At 39.9% G+C, this 17,710-nt stretch overlaps 4 pseudogenes; all 4 read left to right on the top strand.

The window, feature by feature from the left end:
* Window positions 1–10,465: 10,465 nt before the first annotated feature.
* LOC120352851 lies at window positions 10,466–13,611 on the top strand (annotated as a pseudogene).
* Window positions 12,311–13,611, top strand: LOC120352723 (annotated as a pseudogene).
* A 516-nt stretch (window positions 13,612–14,127) lies between these two features.
* The window catches only part of LOC120352850, a 4,971-nt pseudogene continuing 1,388 nt past the window's right edge, over window positions 14,128–17,710 (top strand).
* LOC120352849 overlaps window positions 15,407–17,710 on the top strand; it is a 3,692-nt pseudogene continuing 1,388 nt past the window's right edge.

The following is a 17,710-nucleotide window of genomic DNA, read 5'->3' as shown; positions in this document are numbered from 1 at the left end:
TTTGGAGTGAGAATGCTATGGCGATCTTTATAAAATGTTGAGGAAAGCACTCGGTGAGGATTTACATGACTTCTGTACCCTCTACGTGGATGATGGCATAGTTCATCAAGTATCTTCTGGAACACTGCAAACAGTTAGATGTGATTTTCAGTCGACTCAAACGCTGTGGGATGAAACTGCGTTTATCAAAGTGCCACTTTTTCAGAACAAGTTACCTTCTTGGGCACATTATATCATCAAATGGTATTACTCAAGATGAAGAGAAGCTATTAGCAATCCGGAACTTCCCATCACCAACCAATCGTAGGCAACTTCAGAAGTTTGTAGGATTTCTCCAGTTCTATAGACGCTTCAATCGCCAGCTATCCCATTACACAGCCCAGCTGAGCCATGTCTTATCATCAACCAAACTATGGAGGTGGACAGAGAAGGAGGAAGCCATTTTCCAACAGATAAAAGAAAACTTCCTGCAAGTAATTATGCTCAGACATCCTGACTTGTCCAAACCTTTCTTCATCAACACAGATGCTTCCCAGTATGCTCTTGGAGCAGAAATTTTTCAATTGGATGAAGAGAATGAAAAACAAGTTATTGCTTTCTTTAGTAAGACCCTCAACCAGGCTCAGCGCAGATACACAACCACTGAGAAGGAGCTCCTAAGTATAGTGGAAGTATGCCTAAAGTATCACACTCTGTTACTTGGTCACAAAATTTTTGTTAATACGGATCATAGAGCACTTACCTTCTTCCATACAGCCAAACTCACCAATAATCGACTATCCCGATGGTTCATGGCTCTTCAAGAATTTGATCTCCATATCACTCATCTGCCAGGTAGATGTAATGCAACTGCTGACTTCCTGTCACGTGAAATAGATACCACCTATGTCCAGGATACAACATTTCAATGCTACCTTTTTGATCGCCACCAGGGCCTGGAATATCCTCAAAACATTGTGCCCATAGAACACTCACACACCCTGACTGCACATCAGATTGAAACAGAGCAACAGATGGATTCTCATATCAGAAGGCTATACCAACAACTTTCCCTGGGTCATCAACCTGAACAGCTTAATTATCTGCAAAGATATCGTTTGCATGAAAATTTAGTTTTCTATCGGCAAGATGCAGATTCTTCACATTGGAAACTACTAATTCCATCCAGCCTTGTAAAAGACGTTATCAAGGAAACCCATGAAAGACTTGGTCATTTTGGAGCCAGGAAAATCTATCATGCCATACGAGATATGTGTCATTTTAAGGGAATGTATAGTCGAGTCGCCAAGATAATAGCAGCCTGCAATGTTTGTCAAAAAACCAAGCATAATCGCTTCAAGATAAGAGGAAAGATGATTCCTATTCTTCCTACTGAGCCCCTAGATACTATTTCTGCAGACATTTATGGTCCATTACCTGTTGCTGCTGGAAGGAAGAAGTATGTATTTGTTGTAACCTGCTTGTTTACAAAGTACACCAGATTCTTTCCAGTTGGTAAAATCACTGGTGATAAATTAGCAGATTTTGTTGTGCAAAATTGGTGTGCAGATGTTGGCAAGCCTAAAACAATTCTAGCTGATAATGCCACATATTTCAGGAGCCCAAAATGGAAACAGAAATTTGCTGAGGCAGGAATCAAAGTCTTGTACACCACACGATATAATCCTAGTGCCAACCCAGTAGAAAGAAGGATGGCTGAGATATCTCGATTCATGAGAGCATATGCGAGTCATGCTCATACTCATTGGGTCAGGTATCTACCCTTCCTTGAAGAATGTCTAAACCACACCTACAATGAAACCATTGGCTGTACTCCACATGAAGTGATGACTGGGAAGCCTAGCAAATATTTCCTAGAACATCTTATTCAATTCCCCTTGGAAAAAGAACCACCCAAACCAGAACTCATCCAGTTAGTACAAAGAAAACTAAAGAAGGCGGCATCTTCAAGAAAGAAGTACCATGATGCCAGGAGCCGTTCTTTTGAATACCAGCCTGGACAAGAAGTATTAGTTCGCTTGCACAAGTCCTCGGATTCTTTGGGAAAGTTGACCAAAAAGTTTTTCCATCTTTATGCTGGACCTTTTGTAGTGGAAGATGTCTCAGATAACAACACTGTGAAACTTATTAACCCAGAAGACAACTCCACATTGGGCTGGGAAAATGTTCAAAATGTTAAGCCATATAACCGAGCCAACTGAGATGGGAACACCAAAGATACTCTTTGTAACCATCTGGCTATATTTCTCATTTTGGTCTGGCCAGGCTCAAACGTTTGCTACAGTAAACCAAGACTGTACTGCCAGCGAGGAAAGACAAATTATCTTCAAGTTTTCACTGCAGTCAGGCATCTGTCAGAGAATCTCAACACTTGGAAAAGACATCATGACTACAAGATCATCAATGCTTTACTCCTGAGATTTCTACACTGGATCATCGGTCAGAAACTACAAAATGAAGACACTGCCCAGAAGAATCCTCATTATATAGCAGATATAGCCTGACTTGCACAAGCTACAGATTAAATGTTAAATGTATTATATTATATTTTTTGTTATTATAAGAATGATAAATCAAGTGCAAAGCACATTATCATATTCATAATCATTGCATGGGTTTAATATTTGAGAAATAAAAATTAAAAAATCTATAAAAAAATATGTTTATTAACCTAAACAATACGGCGCCCGAAAAATTATTATTATTCAATTATTATTATAATAAACAGTATTATTAATCTCTAAATAAGAAATATATTTATATTGCATGAATAAAAAAACAACAATTTATGATTATCATATAATAATAATTATTCTTATGCCCAGCATGTCAAGGCAATTTTCTATTGCAACAAATGTTATGATTTATCATTCTTCTTATCATAAGTGTTATAAAATTGTATGTTATCCACTACTACTATGTGAAAAATTTAAGAATAATGAACTCAAATGTGTAATAAAATATACTCAAGAAGGATCGTCCACAATTTATCAAGACAATTATGAGAGATTAATAAATGAACAAAACCATAATAAGTCATAATTTATTGGAAAATTGACATCAAAATTATACGATAAATTGAGCTTGTATGAAATGTTATCTAATTCAAAAAAGTTTAAAGCCTAATTACCATGGACTGTCAATATATTATCATCATCAGCTACTACCAGAGTTAGTATTGTCAAATATCACCTTCAGGAACTTATAGAGCATAAGAGCAAAAAGGCTTTGCTCATAACTTGTATAATGGGAGTTATCTCCTTTGTCTCTGCACATTGTGCAAATATTCATGGTTATCCTGTGTGATACCATTATTTTCCTATCTTGGAGTGCCTGTGTGCAAATATTTATGGTTATCCTGCTTGATACCATTATTCTGTTATCTTAGATATTTCTGTTGCATAAGACATCAGATATCAAGTAGCATTAATTATTCTGAGTTGTTTAAGGCGCATTGACCTGCAACTCATTAAGTGGGCTTTAAGCTTCACACTTGTAAGAAATACACATGACGACTTGACTGTGATATTTCAATAATTTAATAATCGTTTATTTGTAATCCTGAAGGTGATAACCAGAGCTGTGATATTTATGTTTGATTATTGTTAATGTTTAAAGGTGGCAAAATGTCCTGATTTAAATGGTGTATTATTTTTATGGTAAAATATTGGCCTCACTAAAAGTTGTGATCAAGCTTTCAATTTCTAGAAACCTTAATCAAGGGGGCGATGTCACGGCATATTTTCCAATAAAAATGGAAACAGCTTAAATCAAAAGAATTTTGAAAGTAGGCACCAATCTCTGAGTTCATTATCTCCTATTCCGATAACAGAGAGCGCTCCTTTCCATACAGCTGATAGATGGTCAGTCAAAAACAAAAATATTCCACAGATGATAATATTCTCCAAATTATTAAAAAAATAATAAAGTAATTCGAAATAAAATGAAATATCAAATTCCATTCACCACCTATCCTATGTCCTTCCTTAATTTGGCAATAGTGTGTGACGTCACCTCTCGGAAGTGCTGTGAAAAAAAATCTTATCATTTGTCGGGTGTGTGTCGGATCATGCCGTATGATGATGTGCTGAGAACTGAACGTGTTTCATATGTGAAGGACAGATTACACATATATGTCTCTGTAGAAGTAAAAGAAAAGTCTTTCAATTATATATGTAGGATCATTTTTATAGTATTGTTGATATATATATTTATCAAAATCCAATTGAACTTAGCAATCGTGAAAGTATAATGAGGTCATTGCATTTATCTCTTACTCACTTTTAGGTTTAATTATAGATTTTGTAGTAGCAATGCAATTGGATGTTATACTTTTACTCTGATTGATAATAATTATGAGTATTGTATGAAAAAGACCATGAAATTGTCAGAAAATTGAAAATTCTTAGTCTTTCTCATTCAATATGAATAATTACCACAATAACAACTTCTCAACTACACAAAAAGAAAAAAATGAATTATGAGTATTTAGAAAAAATTCTAGTTTAGTATTCAAGAATGAATATTCAAGAAATTGTTCGTTTGCAGTATCAAGTTACAATATTCATCAATTTTTTGGTAGTCAAATTCAGGTTTGCAATAACTTTTCTTTTAGCTTTTCTTCAAACCACTAGGCTAACCAATAACGATACCAAATCAAACTTGCAATAACTATTCTCTGATTTCATTAGTCAGGTTTTCCCAAGTCTGATCATGAGAAAGGAACCAGAAACTAGTTATTCATCAGCTCTATACCATAGTGTGAAAGGGTGAAACACATCTCAATGGAAATAGTGGAATGACAGGTGTATAACGCTATACTTCCTGGAAGATATAATATCCTATACTTCCTGGAAGATATAATATCCGTAGAAAAGACAAAATTCCTGCACTATTGTCTATTATTGGAAGCAATCCTCCATGTAAAAAGAACAGTCCCAAGTTTTGGTTACACATTATTATAATTATTCATCAAATTATAGTTGAAATAACTTGTTTGAAAGTCTATGGGTGCATAAGTTTGTAGGGTTTTATACAAATTCTTTGCAATTTAATCTTGAATTATACGATTGTGATTAAAATTAACTTGTGTTATTAGTACATAAGCTTATAATATGTTATGATCTGATGCTCTCGAATAATTATTGTTCTATTATAGTTGAAATAACATGTTTGAAAGCCTATGGGTGTATATGTATGTGGGGTTTTATACAAATTCTGTGCGGTTCAATCTTGTATTTTATGAAATTGATTAAAATGAAATTGTGTTATTAGTACGTAAGCTAATAGTGTGTTATGATCTAATGTTTTCGAATAATTATTCTTGTATTATACTCATTCAGAGAAGATTTACAGGAGAACTGACAGTTCGAGAGACAGTTTTGATGTTTTTCAGCAACCGTTCTTGTAGGATTTTGTTTCTTTTTATAGGAATAATGATTCATGATTATTGAATAATATTCTAATCAATTTCAATTTTTACATTCTATTAGTTTGTTTAACCCTGGAGAGGTCGCGCAAGTGAAAATCACATGAGGGGTTGCGCTGGGTGGATTAGACCAGGTGCAGTAATATGTGACCGAGTATGATAAATTTGAGATTCTATTGTTGGATTTTCTAGTCTTTCTTGTTCACTCACGTCTTTCCTCTTTTTAACACTTTCTAAAAGCCTCAAAACTTGTTCCTCTTCCATTTCATTCATGTTTGAGTAGTAAAAGTAGCACACACAAGGAGTCGCGCTGGTTGGATTTGACCCATATGCGGAAAACGTGACAGGTCGCACTGGGTGGATTCGACCCATATGTGGAAAACGCGACAGGTCGCACTGGGTGGATTTGACCCATATGTGGAAAATGTGACAGGTCGCACTGGGTGGATTCGACCCATATGTGGAAAACACGGCAGGTCGCACTGGGTGGATTTGACCCATATGTGGAAAACGCGACAGGTCGCACTGGGTGGATTCGACCCATATGTGGAAAACGCGACAGGTCACACTGGGTGGATTCGACCCATATGTGGAAAACGCGACAGGTCGCACTGGGTGGATTCGACCGGAATACAGATAACATGAAAAGTCATGCTGGGTGTATTTGACCAGTAGTTGTTGAAAAGCGTGTGTGACAGTGACTGGGACAATGGAAATAAGGCACCAACCACATCACTGTCTAGTGGAAGAGTCCATTTGAAGGTACTTAGGAGGGGGGATGCATACTTTTCATGAGTGCAAAGAAATGACCTAGATCAGTTATGACTGGGTGCAAAAGACCAGGCGCGATCCTTCCTGGGTTAAGTGTTCATATATTAAACTCAATGATTTGATTTGATCTACTCAATTACTACTACTCATGATTTGTGGTATTATTGTGATTATGCTTCTGTTCAAGTAGGTCTGAACTAATCAACTTGCATTCAAAAATAAAAGGAACCAGATTTATATTAATAATTTCTCTTTCATTCAAATTTCTTTATATGGAGAAAATAAAGACACTTTCAACCAAATGATTTTTTAATCTAAGAATTGAAGTTTATTTACATTTCTAAAACCTTACAAGTAGTTACTGTTGATGTTTACAATTTTTCCAAAATTGAATCTTCTCCTGTTGGAGGGTACGGTACAGTAATGTTAGAAGTGAGCTTGTGTTTTGTTTTAATAATTTTTTATTCCTCCACAATCAAGTTCAAAAGACTAGATTCTAGAAATATATGAAAAGATTTTTTCCAAGAATTTCTATAACATTGGCTTCCAAGCAAAGCCAAGAGTTTGGAAAAAACGAAAGAATAGTATACTGTAATATAGTAACCAGTCTTATTCAGTATAGCCCTACGTGATGTTCTCTTGTACGCTTCACTATGAAAACTACTCTCCAAATAGTTTCCAGCATTAGCATACATGATATTAGCATACATTTCCATGATGGAAATCTCAAAAATAATATTTTTGATCATGAAAAACAGATGTCAGAAAACGTTTTTCCGTCTTTTACAACGTAATAACTGGATAAAATTTGTGTTATAGGGGTGAACTGCACATATCAAAAATTATAAAGGAAGGTTTTCCAAAAATGTTTGAGCAAAAGACGGTAAAATATCTTGAATGATTATCAAAATACAAGTGATATAAGAGGACCCTGAAACTTTTTGTTGTCATCTTGTTTTCAAGGTGTTTGCCTGTGATTTCGACTTGAGTTCTAGACTTGTTTGTTGCTTCTTGCAGAGACAAAAGAATAGAAGAAGTATTATGTTCTCTTTGCTTCTAGACTAGACAGACTTTTCAACAATCGATTGGTTATGGCCATCTGCCTTTGTATTTGCACTTCTATTCACTCACTCACTCTCTCACCTAGCGCTCTCGCTTCTCACACTTTACTGTTTCTAGCAGAGAGTATAGAATGCTAAGATTCTATCCTCACTGGTTTTCAGCCCTTGCCTGGCTAATGGGATGGGCTTCCAGAGCTGACATCGGCCACCTCTTAAGGGAATGGGAATCGCTCTCAATCGTCCGAAACGCTTTTAAATTAATAGTCAGTATGTCGACTATTATGAGAGGATAGGAAAGGATTCACAAGTATCTTCCTAAACTGCTCGCTGGTCCAAGGACCACGACGGGGTCGATCTCTAGTCTGTAACTGAGATCCTGATTAAAATAGGGTTTCCTAAACTTCTTGCTGGTCTAAGGACCGCGATGGGGTCGATCTTCAGTCTGTAACTGAGATCCAATCAATCACTCAATCAAGTTTTATTGAACAAAATATTCACATTGGAGGTCCCACTAAACCCGAAGGTTTTTCAGTAGGTGCCTCTATAAGTATACATAGTAAATTATTGAATCATACATTACAAAGAAACAAAATGAACAAATTTGATAAGAGGAAGAGAGAAAAAAAAATTTTTTTTGCATGCAAAGGGAAGTTGGGAAGTAAGAAGAGGATGTAAAGGAGGGATCGTGGTGAGGAAGGTAAACTTATCTAGGAAATAGAATAATAAAATTTAAGAAAAGAAATAAGATAGACTACTCAAGTGAAAGAAAAATATCAATCAAATAAAATCATGAATCATCAAAAATGAGTATTCACTATTTATGAAAACAAAAATTATAATAAACATTGTGAAGTGGTAAATTGCAAATCCTTTATAGATGATGCAGTGTTCTTGATATTATAAGAGTGGTCGCTATAGTCCCTATTTTGCGAATAAATTCACAGAAAGTTAAGGCCGTCCGGCTCACAAAATTGCTGGGTTCAAACCGCAGCTCTAGCTCAGTGGTAGATGCATGAATTTTCCAAATATAATTAATCACCACAGGGTTCAATGACTGGTGATCATTAATTCTTACTGCTGCTTCCGTGAAGTTCTTGAAGAGTACCAATAAGGAAATCAAAAAGATAGTTGATGACTGATTACCAGTAACCATGTATCCAATCGAGAATAATGAAGACCAACTATGTTTTTTTCTAGTTGATTTTTAAAACGCTTGCTATGAATGCAGGTATTCACCAGTTTATCCTTCTGAAATTCCTTAGAACTTACAACGCCAGTTCTTGAAGCTCTCTGGATCCTTATATGATATAACCAGAACCTTATTAATATAATTATCAATATGTTTTTTCTGGCGGACTAGTATGACTATTGTCGAAGGATGATAAGTACTGAATGCTCTTAATAAGATCAATATTGATTGATTCACTAATTTAATATGCTGCAGAATATTTTTTCTTGGTACTGAGACAGCTCAAACTGTATATCATCAGATGAATTAGGATATAATAAAAACTTCTATGATTTTGTATGCTGACACAAAACACAAAATACATTCCCATAAAATAATATATATAAATTATTCTTATATCTATAATTCCAATATAAATAAATTCTTTAATATTTTAATAATTCTCACATGGTTTATTAACATTCAGAGTTGTGAGCTTTAAAAATATATATATTATATTTAATACTGATACTTGGACTTCAAGTCAATTCAGAATTCTACAACCAAAAACCTGTTCGGTCTGTAGATTTAATAGGACATGCTTTGATCAATGAGCAAATAATAATTAATAAAAATAACATTTAAAGATCTCAGGGTTTTTTATTATCTTTTAGTGTCTCGATAATACGGTTTGAGATTAGAGACCTTGAACTTTGATATTGTAAATAATCTGGTGGTTCTGACGACCGGTTCTCCATCAACTCTCTTATCTGTGATAGCCTAGGATATTCACTTTGTGCATTTTGAATTCTTCTGAGTTTCAAATTAGTTTTGTAAATTTTAGAATCAACTTTCTCAATATAAGATACCCCTCATTCCTTATTACATTAATAATATATTCTTTGACTGATATCACAGCCATACTAATAATCATTACAAAGTAAATCAATGTATTTATCATATTTCTCACAACATAACCTCTCAATAAACAACAATCATATACTCCCGTTTTCAATAAACAATTAACTATTCCTTTCAATTTCATTTCACACGTTTTATCATCCATTATTATATTTACAACATATTCTTTAATTGACATCATAGTCATACCAATAATCATAACAAAATAGATCAACATACTTGTTAAGCTCATAACATAACCTCTTAGTGAACAATAATCATGTATTTTCTTTTCCAATAAACAATTCATTCTTTCCTTCAATTTTATTGCACACAATTCATCTTTCAATAATTTCATACAATAATTCTTTTCGTCATTTTCTAAACCCATATCCATTATTAATTTTCCCTTGTCTCTGAGCATGTCCCTTTTATTTATTCCATAACTGCAATCACTACAGTAAGCTGCTTGCTTGAACTGTGTGTGCTTCGGGTGCATGTTGGTCTCATTATCCCATACATTTCGATGTTGTCTGCATGCTGCCTTCCTCCAAATGTCATCTGGTTCCTCAATATCCCTTTTGCGGTGCTTGAATTTGGCATGAGGATGGTAACTTCTTTTTCGGGGCTTTCCTCTTTGCTTCCTCCTATGGGCCTTCCGGTGTTGGGTTCCATGTTTCACTCCGACGTCGTCCTGTCGGTCACACTTTCTGCTTGCCTTGGTGGCGGTCTGCTCCTTGAATTAAGTGTGCCGCGGGTGGATCCAATGATGCTTGGGCATAGGTGTGGCATGTGGCTGCTCAAACTGGGTATGTTGTGGGGGTGTTGCATGCTGGTACACAGGTTCAGTGCATGGAGGTGGTATATCATTTTCAGATTTTATTATTGGCAACTCTTCAATTATTTCTGTGTTGATGCTGCATGTAGTTTTCAATAGTGAAGGATGTAGTTTACAGAAGAGGAGGATGAGGAGTTATTCCTGCAGGCACAGGCGAGAAGCAATGACAGGAAGGCTGCTGATGAAAATGGCCAAGGAGCTGGCAGAGAGAGATAAAGGAATACTCCTATACCTCTCAGCAAACTTCTGAAACTGGATGATCTGTGTACTTTGCTCAGTGACTGTTTGTGTCAACTTGACAAGACTCAAGACACTCACTCTGTCTCATTTTGCAGCCGGCCGTCGAGGCGTTCTTCATAGTGCAGGCCAGCAGCGCAGAGGCTGCAGTACCCAGCAAAGGAAGCGAGCAAGGCAGTGGTCAGGGCAGTAGCCAGGCCACAAGCAACCAGGGCAGTAGCCAGGCCACAAGCGGCCAGGCCACAAGCAGCCAAGCCACAAGCAGCCAGGGAGGTGCTGGCTCATCGAGTGTGTTGGCCGCTCTGCCCCCTCTCTTGCCTCTGCCTACTGATGGCTTGGAGAGTGAACCATCATCACAACCTGATACTACCCAATCCAAGTTCCTCAAATTTGCCGAAATGCACCTGACAGTGCTGAGTCACATTCTGCGCCAGAGCAGCACGACACTTGTGGATAGGCCTTTCACAGTGTTGGTAAATCATACCTGCATGTTGGACTTTGATGTGAAATGACATTACTTCCGCAGTTAGCTGGAGTATGTTGATGAGGCAGTTCATCGCAGATAACTCACTCTGCAAATTAAGAGGGCATCCATCTTCGAGGACTCCTTCCACGAATTGCACCATTGTACTCCTGAAGAATGGAAGAACCGCTTCTACATCGTCTTTGATGGGGAAGAAGAGCAGGATGCTGGAGGCCTGTTGTTAGAATGGTAAATGATCATATCGAGGGAGATTTTCAACCCGGATTATGCACTTTTCACTACATCAGAGGGCGACAAAGTGATGTACAATATAAATACCTAATTGCACTACAACCCGGACCATCTTCTCTACTTCAAATTCATCGGGAGGGTGATTGCAAAAGAAATCTATGACAACAAACTTCTCGAGTGCTATTCTACACGTTCCTTCTACAAGCATATTCTAGATATTCCGCTCAAGTACACAGATATGGAAAGTGAGGATTACACTTTCTACAAAAGTCTCGCCTACTTGAAGAAAAACCATATCTCTAGCATTGGATATGATTTGACATTCAGTGCAGAGGTGCGAGGAGTTGGAGTGACTGAGGTGAGGGAACTGAAACCAGATGGACAAAAAACATACCCATCACTGAAGAGAACAAGCTCGAGTACATACATCTGGTTTGTCAGATGAAAATGACTGGAGCCATCCGCAAGGAACTGGATGCTTTCCTCGAAGGATTTTATGACATCATTCCCAACCGACTGATGGGTATTTTCAACAAACAGGAACTTGAATTGCTCATTTTCGGCCTACCCAATCAGGATGCCACCACACTTCTGCTCCACATGTCCGTTTGACTCAAGCCAATCAGAGAGCTGATCCAAAACATGTTGCTTGACAGTTGCAATAGTTTGGCACAGAAAATCAATGAAGAAATGAAGACTTTGATGAAAGAAGTGATTGCCTACTGGAAAGCAAGCAAGGTGGAGAACGAAGAAAAGAATGACGAAACCAAGACTGTCAGGAAGGGAATCTTGAGGAACCGATGTACGAATGATACAGTAGTGGTGTCCACTCCAAAAAGAGTGAAGACCGGTCACGATCTTCAACTGTCTGCAATGGGACCTATGATCTCAGAAACATCCAGCTAAGCCTCCATGCTGCATCTTTTCAAAGTCATTGTCCAAATCAGAAGTTCAACTCACGCTTTTGAAACAAGGACGATGAAGTAAATGATGAAGATGAGGAAGAAGAGGAGGATGAGGAGTTATTCCGGCAGGCACAGGCGAGAAGCAATGACAGGAAGGCTGCTGATGAAAATGGCCAAGGAGCTGGCAGAGAGAGGAAAAGGAATACTCCTACACCTCTCAGCAAACTTCTGAAACTGGATGATCTGTGGACTTTGCTCAGTGACTGTTTGTGTCAACTTGACAAAACTCAAGACACTCACTCTGTCTCATTTTGCAGCCGGCCATCGAGGTGTTCTTCATAGTGCAGGCCAGCAGCGCAGAGGCTGCAGTACCCAGCAAAGGAAGCGAGCAAGGCAGTGGTCAGGGCAGTAGCCTGGCCACAAGCAACCAGGGCAGTAACCAGGCCACAAGAGGCCAGGCCACAAGCAGCCAGGGAGGTGCTGGCTCCTCGAGTGAGTTGGCTGCTCTGCCCCCTCTCTTGCCTCTGCCTACTGATGGCTTGGAGAGTGAACCATCATCACAACCTGAAAATACCCAATCCAAGTTCCTCAAATTTGCCGAAATGCATCTTACAGTGCTGAGTCACATTCTGCGCCAGGGCAGCATGCCACTTGTGGACAGGCCTTTCTCGGTGTTGGTCAATCATACCTGCATGTTGGACTTTGATGTGAAACGACGTTACTTCCGCAGTTAGCTGGAGTATGTTGATGAGGCAGTTCATCACAAATAACTCACTCTGCACATTAAGAGGGCATCCATCTTCGAGGACTCCTTCCACGAATTGCACCATTGTACTCCTGAAGAATGGAAGAACCGCTTCTACATCGTCTTTGATGGGGAAGAAGAGCAGGATGCCGGAGGCCTGTTGTTAGAATGGTAAATGATCATATCGAGGGAGATTTTCAACCCGGATTATGCACTTTTCACTACATCAGAGGGCGACAAAGTGATGTACAATATAAATACCTAATTGCACTACAACCCGGACCATCTTCTCTACTTCAAATTCATCGGGAGGGTGATTGCAAAAGAAATCTATGACAACAAACTTCTCGAGTGCTACTTTACATGTTCCTTCTACAAGCATATTCTAGATATTCTGGTCAAGTACACAGAATGGAAAGTGAGGATTACACTTTCTACAAAAGTCTCGCCTACTTGAAGAAAAACCATATCTCTAGCATTGGATATGATTTGACATTCAGTGCAGAGGTGCGAGGAGTTGGAGTGACTGAGGTGAGGGAACTGAAACCAGATGGACAAAAAACATACCCATCACTGAAGAGAACAAGCTCGAGTACATACATCTGGTTTGTCAGATGAAAATGACTGGAGCCATCCACAAGGAACTGGATGCTTTCCTCGAAGGATTTTATGACATCATTCCCAACCGACTGATGGGTATTTTCAACAAACAGGAACTTGAATTGCTCATTTTCGGCCTACCCAATCAGGATGCCACCGCACTTCTGCTCCACATGTCCGTTTGACTCAAGCCAATCAGAGAGCTGATCCAAAACATGTTGCTTGACAGTTGCAATAGTTTGGCACAGAAAATCAATGAAGAAATGAAGACTTTGATGAAAGAAGTGATTGCCTACTGGAAAGCAAGCAAGGTGGAGAACGAAGAAAAGAATGACAAAACCAAGACTGTCAGGAAGGGAATCTTGAGGAACCGATGTACGAATGATACAGTAGTGGTGTCCACTCCAAAAAGAGTGAAGACCGGTCACGATCTTCAACTGTCTGCAATGGGACCTATGATCTCAGAAACATCCTGCTAAGCCTCCATGCTGCGTCTTTTTGAAGTCATTGTCCAAATCAGAAGTTCAACTCACGCTTTTGAAACAAGGACGATGAAGTAAATGATGAAGATGAGGAAGAAGAGGAGGATGAGGAGTTATTCCGGCAGGCACAGGCGAGAAGCAATGACAGGAAGGCTGCTGATGAAAATGGCCAAGGAGCTGGCAGAGAGAGGAAAAGGAATACTCCTACACCTCTCAGCAAACTTCTGAAACTGGATGATCTGTGGACTTTGCTCAGTGACTGTTTGTGTCAACTTGACAAGACTCAAGACACTCACTCTGTCTCATTTTGCAGCCGGCCGTCGAGGCGTTCTTCATAGTGCAGGCCAGCAGCGCAGAGGCTGCAGTACCCAGCAAAGGAAGCGAGCAAGGCAGTGGTCAGGGCAGTAGCCAGGCCACAAGCAACCAGGGCAGTAGCCAGGCCACAAGAGGTCAGGCCACAAGCAGCCAGGGAGGTGCTGGCTCCTCGAGTGAGTTGGCTGCTCTGCCCCCTCTCTTGCCTCTGCCTACTGATGGCTTGGAGAGTGAACCATCATCACAACCTGAAAATACCCAATCCAAGTTCCTCAAATTTGCCGAAATGCACCTTACAGTGCTGAGTCACATTCTGCGCCAGGGCAGCATGCCACTTGTGGACAGGCCTTTCTCGGTGTTGGTCAATCATACCTGCATGTTGGACTTTGATGTGAAACGACGTTACTTCTGCAGTTAGCTGGAGTATGTTGATGAGGCAGTTCATCGCAAATAACTCACTCTGCACATTAAGAGGGCATCCATCTTCGAGGACTCCTTCCACGAATTGCACCATTGTACTCCTGAAGAATGGAAGAACCGCTTCTACATCGTCTTCGATGGGGAAGAAGAGCAGGATGCCGGAGGCCTGTTGTTAGAATGGTAAATGATCATATCGAGGGAGATTTTCAACCCGGATTATGCACTTTTCACTACATCAGAGGGCGACAAAGTGATGTACACTATAAATACCTCATTGCACTACAACCCGGACCATCTTCTCTACTTCAAATTCATCGGGAGGGTGATTGCAAAAGAAATCTATGACAACAAACTTCTCGAGTGCTACTTTACATGTTCCTTCTACAAGCATATTCTAGATATTCTGGTCAAGTACACAGAATGGAAAGTGAGGATTACACTTTCTACAAAAGTCTCGCCTACTTGAAGAAAAACCATATCTCTAGCATTGGATATGATTTGACATTCAGTGCAGAGGTGCGAGGAGTTGGAGTGACTGAGGTGAGGGAACTGAAACCAGATGGACAAAAAACATACCCATCACTGAAGAGAACAAGCTTGAGTACATACATCTGGTTTGACAGATGAAAATGACTGGAGCCATCTGCAAGCAACTGGATGCTTCCCTCGAAGGATTTTATGACATCATTCTCAACCGACTGTTGGGTATTTTCAACAAACTGGAACTTGAATTGCTCATTTTCGGCCTACCCAATCAGGATGCCACCGCACTTCTGCTCCACATGTCCGTTTGACTCAAGCCAATCAGAGAGCTGATCCAAAACATGTTGCTTGACAGTTGCAATAGTTTGGCACAGAAAATCAACGAAGAAATGAAGACTTTGATGAAAGAAGTGATTGCCTACTGGGAAGCAAGCAAGGTGGAGAACGAAGAAAAGAATGACAAAACCAAGACTTTCAGGAGGGGAATTTTTGAGGAACCGATTTACGAATGATACAGTAGTGGTGTCCACTCCAAAAAGAGTGAAGACCGGTCACGATCTTCAACTGTCTGCAATGGGACCATTGATCTCAGAAACATCCAGCAAAGCCTCCATGCTGCGTCTTTTTAAAGTCATTGTCCAAATCAGAAGTTCAACTCGCGCTTTTGAAACAAGGACGATGAAGTAAATGATGATGATGAGGAAGAAGAGGAGGATGAGGAGTTATTCCGGCAGGCACAGGCGAGAAGCAATGACAGGAAGGCTGCTGATGAAAATGGCCAAGGAGCTTGCAGAGAGAGGAAAAGGAATACTCCTACACCTCTCAGCAAACTTCTGAAACTGGATGATCTGTGTACTTTGCTCAGTGACTGTTTGTGTCAACTTGACAAGACTCAAGACACTCACTCTGTCTCATTTTGCAGCCGGCCGTCGAGGCGTTCTTCATAGTGCAGGCCAGCAGCGCAGAGGCTGCAGTACCCAGCAAAGGAAGCGAGCAAGGCAGTGGTCAGGGCAGTAGCCTGGCCACAAGCAACCAGGGCAGTAGCCAGGCCACAAGCAGCAAAGCCACAAGCAGCCAGGGAGGTGCTGGCTCCTTGAGTGAGTTTACCGCTCTGCCCCCTCTCTTGCCTCTGCCTACTGATGGCTTGGAGAGTGAACCATCATCACAACCTGAAAATACCCAATCCAAGTTCCTCAAATTTGCCGAAATGCATCTTACAGTGCTGAGTCACATTCTGCGCCAGGGCAGCATGCCACTTGTGGACAGGCCTTTCTCGGTGTTGGTCAATCATACCTGCATGTTGGACTTTGATGTGAAACGACGTTACTTCCGCAGTTAGCTGGAGTATGTTGATGAGGCAGTTCATCACAAATAACTCACTCTGCACATTAAGAGGGCATCCATCTTCGAGGACTCCTTCCACGAATTGCACCATTGTACTCCTGAAGAATGGAAGAACCGCTTCTACATCGTCTTCGATGGGGAAGAAGAGCAGGATGCCGGAGGCCTGTTGTTAGAATGGTAAATGATCATATCGAGGGAGATTTTCAACCCGGATTATGCACTTTTCACTACATCAGAGGGCGACAAAGTGATGTACACTATAAATACCTCATTGCACTACAACCCGGACCATCTTCTCTACTTCAAATTCATCGGGAGGGTGATTGCAAAAGAAATCTATGACAACAAACTTCTCGAGTGCTATTCTACACGTTCCTTCTACAAGCATATTCTAGATATTCCGCTCAAGTACACAGATATGGAAAGTGAGGATTACACTTTCTACAAAAGTCTCGCCTACTTGAAGAAAAACCATATCTCTAGCATTGGATATGATTTGACATTCAGTGCAGAGGTGCGAGGAGTTGGAGTGACTGAGGTGAGGGAACTGAAACCAGATAGACAAAAAACATACCCATCACTGAAGAGAACAAGCTCGAGTACATACATCTGGTTTGTCAGATGAAAATGACTGGAGCCATCTGCAAGCAACTGGATGCTTTCCTCGAAGGATTTTATGACATCATTCCCAACCGACTGATGGGTATTTTCAACAAACAGGAACTTGAATTGCTCATTTTCGGCCTACCCAATCAGGATGCCACCGCACTTCTGCTCCACATGTCCGTTTGACTCAAGCCAATCAGAGAGCTGATCCAAAACATGTTGCTTGACAGTTGCAATAGTTTGGCACAGAAAATCAATGAAGAAATGAAGACTTTGATGAAAGAAGTGATTGCCTACTGGAAAGCAAGCAAGGTGGAGAACGAAGAAAAGAATGACGAAACCAAGACTGTCAGGAAGGGAATCTTGAGGAACCGATTTACGAATGATACAGTAGTGGTGTCCACTCCAAAAAGAGTGAAGACCGGTCACGATCTTCAACTGTCTGCAATGGGACCTTTGATCTCAGAAACATCCAGCTAAGCCTCCATGCTGCGTCTTTTTAAAGTCATTGTCCAAATCAGAAGTTCAACTCGCGCTTTTGAAACAAGGATGATGAAGTAAATGATGAAGATGAGGAAGAAGAGGAGGATGAGGAGTTATTCCGGCAGGCACAGGCGAGAAGCAATGACAGGAAGGCTGCTGATGAAAATGGCCAAGGAGCTGGCAGAGAGAGAAAAAGGAATACTCCTACACCT

The sequence above is a fragment of the Nilaparvata lugens genome, chromosome 8, assembly GCF_014356525.2.
Source record: "Nilaparvata lugens isolate BPH chromosome 8, ASM1435652v1, whole genome shotgun sequence".
NCBI classification, from domain to species: Eukaryota; Metazoa; Arthropoda; class Insecta; order Hemiptera; family Delphacidae; genus Nilaparvata; species Nilaparvata lugens.
This window is presented reverse-complemented; position numbering and strand designations above follow the sequence as displayed.